The following is a 6,000-nucleotide window of genomic DNA, read 5'->3' on the forward strand; positions in this document are numbered from 1 at the left end:
ATCCTTCTGACGTAAATCTTGCTGTGGGTTTACCCAGATTCTTTTCGGCTTTTTTCAACTTTTTCAATTACTCAGCCCAGTTCCAGATTCAAAGACTCGAAGCGCGCGCGTACACAGCAGTCTCTGTTTACAAACGTGGTTTTGGAGTGCCTCAGTCCCGGCAGAGGTGCCGGAGGGCAGAACTGCTGCAGCGTACACGTGTCAGGGAGGCAGGCAAGAGAGGGGGTGTGAAGGCAATTAAATGGGGTCACGGAAGTGCATTCCTGTCTCTACACCTGGAAGCACCGACACCAGAGTCCCGCTCCGTGCTCTCAGCTCGCGCTCCCTGGCGATGCTCTCCTGGCATCCGTACAGCAGGAGTTGGTGATGCTTCAGGGGGCAAGTTCAGGGGCCTCTTTTTGAAGACGCCCCCTGCTGATTTTCTCCGGTGGCGCCCCCCCCCCCCCCCCCCTTTGACGATCTCTGGCGATGCACTCTGGAGATGGCCCCAATTACACTTTCAGGGGTGGTCCCATGTGATGGTGGCCGGTGAGCAACAATGTGCTATTACTTTCAAGTGATGCGCTCAGGTGATGCCCCCGGATGCTCGAATGGGATGTTCCCAGGTCAGGCTCTCACCCCTCCCTCTCTGCCTTCAGCAGCCGGTGCTTCGCAGCGAGGCTCTCAGCTCTGTGCTCTCACTTTCCCCCAGTTGAGCGGAGGGCGCGGGGGTGCACTGCTCTGCTAGCCGGAGAGAGGCGAGGTGCAGCCCTGGGACTGCTGTGGCCGCGAGCTGCTGCCGGACTGAGGCAGAGCTGTGCAGAGAGCGCAGCGCAGGGGGCTCGAGCATCACCTCAGCCTCGACCCCCCTTTGAACGGGGATTTAAGGGCCCCAAATTCCCGCCATCACCAGCCACAACCCGTCGTCAGCCCCGAGGGACTCCCAGGCCAATGGATCCTCAAGGAAGCGCTAAGGTGTAATTTACAGGGAGGCGAGGGGGAGGCGCTAGCAAACGGGTTCATTGAGAAAAGGAAAGGCTCAGCAGCTGCGCGTGCAGCGTGGAGCAGGCACAGCCGTGCGGGAATGATGTGTGCAAGCACGGGAGGACAGACGCGGGACAGACCTCGCTCAGGGAAAGCTCAGACACAGGCCAGAGGCAGCCACGGGCTCTCTCAGCCCCGAAGACTACACGGTCCGCTCACTCACAGCGGACATCACACGATCCCTGCAGGCGAGGGTGCAGGGGAGTGACGTCAACTTCGTAACATTTATGTGCAGTTAGTTCCGCACACAGAGGCGTGGGAGGTTGTGCCAGAATGAATTGCATTTTAACCACCGTATGGGCCAAAATAGCTTCAGTACACGTCGTAAAGCACAGTCTCTCACCGGAAGCCCAATTGTTTGTAAAGGTTAATTTATCCCCCTCCCCATCGCCTCCATCTAGTAAAGATCTGGGGTTTGATCCAGCAACCCCCGCGTGCTCGTGCGGCACAGTGACAGCACACACCTGTGCGAGTAATTCCAGGTTCTCATGTGCACAATAAGTTCTTACGTAAAAACCGCCCACAAAAGAATTGTCCGATTGCAAATTAACACCAGAAAAATGGCCCCCAAGGGGACCGTAGCTTTATAAATGATATTTAGGCGATTCATTACATTGCTGACAGATGTTCTATATATGCTATTCTGACACACACCCATTTAGCTACCGGCTGTTCACAAGGACCTGTGCGCAGCTGATGCCTCACGCCTATTCTCTCTATGTGAACCCCCAGTAGCTGTGTAACGAAACAGTTATAAAGTCTAAACACAACACAATAAAAATCCCACCACCAATTTCTAAAAATAGAGGCAATTTTATTAAGCAAAACGACACAAAACAACAAAAAGCATATAAGGCAAAGCAGACACATGTATTTAAAAAATAATTAAGGTAAAAAGCACCAAGGAAAGTGTAGTATCCTGGCACCTTGTTTATATTATATACATGCTTTCTCCACCACGAGCCCAGTCTGTCGAATGCTGCAGTTATGATGCGCATGAGAATGTTGGGAATCTGTGGGCTAAGGCCTTCATTGTCATTGGCTGAGCATCATGCCGGATGCTCCTGGTGGGGCTGTTCCACCTTCTCTACATATCTTCTAATAAACATCTTTAACTTCATCTGCAGTGTGTGGACGTGAATACTACAGAAAGGTAAAGCAGCAATCAATAGTCACTGAGGCTGGCCAGGACATAGATGCAATTTCAGGTCGACCATGATGGAGCGCGGGTCGGATACACCAAGTAGGTCATTCCTGGCAAAGATTTTACATTCTGACTAATTCTCTGAAATAGAAGCTGAAACAATTCACCAGTGGGATAAGGTTGCAGGCTGCAGGCAACAAAGTGCACTGAAAACGGAGAGCTCATGGACAAAGCCTGGTTTAAGCCGGTGGTTTGGGTAGTAAAAAAGTCAGAGCAGGAGGAATTCAAATTTTGGTGTCACCAAAGTGCTCACATTTGGAAGATACCTACGACATTTTTGCCCCTTCAAAATTGCTATGATCAGACTTAAAGCCTAATTTAGAGTTTGGCAGATGAGCTACTCCATCACAAACATAGCAATTATCCTGTCTGCCTTATTAAAAGTACATTATACCCTATGGCACGTGTAATAATGCAGACAGGATATCTCTCACACTTGCTCTACCATAACCCACCAACAAACTCTAAATCAGGCCCATAGTCTTTTATATGGACTTCCAAATCATCCAATCGGGCAAGCCTCGCTGTATCTTACAAGGCCTGCTTGATACCGTAACCTTTGCCGTGAAATCCTGCTGCTGCTCCAGAGGTCTTGGAAGTCCAAAAATTGTTTATGTCCCAACTTTTCAGACTTTCTGGAGCAGCTCTTCTTGGTTACTTCTAATGCCTCCAGGGTCTCAGATACAACAATTAGGCACTAGAACCCACCCCAGCAGAGGCCACCAGCCAGGTCCAGTCCATGTCAAGTTGCTTCTGGTTAACTGGGCATTTAAGATAAGATGCCTCTTGAAGCTTGTTGTGCCCCTGTAGTGACACATGATGCCACCCACATGACTCTGGGCATCCTTTTCTCAATCCTGGATACAAGTACGAGCAGGTTCAGCTCTTTACATCTCCAAAATGGTCTCAAACAGCGAGTCCAGTTTTCTTCTATTGTTCATCCATTAGTCCACAGAGTATTCCAAAGAGCTGTGGGTTAGGTGCCACTTTTGTAGGATTTAGTTGCAAGTTGATCGGGCAGGGGTATTCTTAGACACTCCCTAGCTAATGACAAAAAAGTTCCCAGGGGCAGCTCTTCCCACCCCAGGGGCAACTCTTCCCACCCCAGGGGCAACTCTTCCCACTTTTGCAGCACATCCCATTTTCCTGCTTGAAAAATAATTCACAGTTCACCATTCTGAGGCAAATCCAAGTCAGAAGCACCTTTCTGACCTGGAAGGGTACTGCTGTTCTAGCCAGGGGTGTGTTTTGGGAATTGAGATACCCCTTTCTTCTTAACTACGCCAACAGATTCTGGGACCAAGCTGGCTGCAGAGAGCCCAGGAAACAAAAGATTTCTCTTCCCCAGGTCTTCCTTTTCAGTTAACTATGAAAGGGCAAGCCTCACCCTGCTCCCTTTCAAGCTAATGAAGTTCCAGAATCCTCTCCAGTTTCACTTCCTGTGCTATTAGGAGTCACACATCCTACACCCTGGTTTCCCTGCCAAAAGACCTAAGCCATTGTTTCTGCTATGGGAGATTTTTTCACACCTTCTTAAGGGGGAGCACTAAAAGTGGGCAGCTGCTGTCCGGCTAATGGTAACAAAGTCCACGTTTTAAAAACTCACTTTTCCTAAATATTTATGACAAATCTAATGTCAGCACTAAACTTGATTTTTAATAAACAGTAAAATATTGTTAGAACTATTTTGGTAGCTTGTCCCAAACCAAAGAAAGAAGAGTTATGATTTTATTCTGAGCTTTAGTGTTCCTCATAGGACAGCTACTGCCCTTCTACAGTGAAAATAGCCTTTTGGTGGCGAGTAATTCTAGGTACATGCCAAAACTAAATTCTTGCACTACTGCTTTTAAATACTAGGCACCCTACCTTGTGGGCTTCAAGGCCTACTTAGGAACGACTTATTTAATATGTTCATGTGGGATTCTTTCCTTTTAGAAAAATAATATCTTTACTTTTAGAAAAATAATATCTTTACAGGTTTGCCTGTAGGTTTAAAAGCTGCAGGAGTCGGGCTTCACAGGGAGACCAGTAGCCATGTTTTCTTTGGTAGACTTGTAGAAGCCCAGCATGTGCTGTATTCGATAGCTGGCATTCAACTTTTCCACTCCATTGCTGCATTTCCTGCATTAAATAACTATGGCCTACCAGGGAAGTTAAATAGGCTAATTAGGATTCAGCCACTTTGACCATGTTTTAGAGGCCAGAACACATACAGTGGGCACTTGCCGCAGTGCACCAGTTTGCAGAGTTAAAAAATCAGCAGCATCCATTCAAGAAAATTAGAATGACCGCACAAAAAGCGACACTGTCTCACAGTGTTCGTTTCCAGAAACATCTCTCAAAAGCAAGACAATTTATGTGTCAACATGGATTCTGTTACCAAATAGCTGAAACAAAACAGCATTAAGACCAGTGGTGACAAAACTGAGGTCTCATATTTGGATAGCAGTGGACCCTTTAATCCCCACTTTAGTGACCTCCAGATTTAGGACATCTCCTACTCTGCTAAAAGCCTGGAGGCTTTTTTGACACAATATTATCTTTGCCATCAAAATAAGTCACATGGCTGCCACTTGTTTCAAAACTCTGAGGATACTACAGAAAGTGTTTTCGCTTCCGCATACATTCTCTCACAGTTCAAGCTCTCATTTCTTCCCGCCTTCATTACAGGAATTCTTTCTACTGAGGGGCATCACTCTATCTCTTACACCGCTTCAGACTGTTCAGAACTCTGCAGCTCAATTCATCTTGAGTCTTCCCCCATGCCTCAGTTTACTCCTACCATGAGAGTTAGCATTGCCTGCCCAACCACTGCTATATCTTCAAAGCTCTCTGCATCCCTCATAGAGTAGTCAATAATTCTGGTCCAATCTACCTTAGACATAACCTTTGACCTTACCATCCCTCCCACCCATTGCTGTGCCTCATCTCTGAACAAGCTGGTTATTCTGCAGATCAGATGAAGCAGACTGGGAGGACGCTTATTTCTTATTTGCCTGATAAACTCCAGAACTCCCTGCCAGCACATATCAGCAGCATTTCCAGCTTTAGCCTCTTCAGGAAAAAACTGAAAACATAGTTGTTCTTCAAGCTTTTTCCCCTACTGCTAGGCTGTGTCTGCTAGTGCCAAGGCAGCCTTTGGTTAGGAGCTGTGGTTTATAAGATTGCTTCATCAAGATCATCATAATTATCTTCCTCCTCTGCATGCAGAATATGCTGCATATGGAAATATATTATTTCTGTGTAAATGTGAGTGCAGAAGGAATTAGGGTTATGTGGCCTTTGTTTGTTTTTATCATTTTTGTTGTTCTTGGTTCAAGTTTTCAATATGTTATTTAATAAAGTCCTTATAGCCAAACTATTTTGGTCTCTACAGGCACAGAAGTGAGACATAACATTGCAAAGTGGGTGCTAATACTGCCATTATGTTTCTTTTCATCATACTTACATGACTAGGACTGATGTATTTTTTTCTCTTCTCTCATCTAATTCCCTTTAATAAAAATGCCTTTTAGAACTACTGACTTATTCCAGGATTTAACTGTAATTCGTGTCATTGTCAGAACATGTGCTACTTTAAGAAAATGTATTTCTATCTTTCCTCACACCATCGTATTAAAACAAGTCACCTGCTATGTATTAATAGTAAATAATATGTTTAGTAGAATTAAAGCTTGTTGTAGAAAAATATTTCTCATGATCTAATGTGGACATTGCAAACAGAGAATGTTTAATTTATTACACCAGTCTATTATATAGTGGAACGATGAACA

This window comes from Lissotriton helveticus, chromosome 6, assembly GCF_964261635.1.
Source record: "Lissotriton helveticus chromosome 6, aLisHel1.1, whole genome shotgun sequence".
NCBI lineage: Eukaryota > Metazoa > Chordata > Amphibia > Caudata > Salamandridae > Lissotriton > Lissotriton helveticus.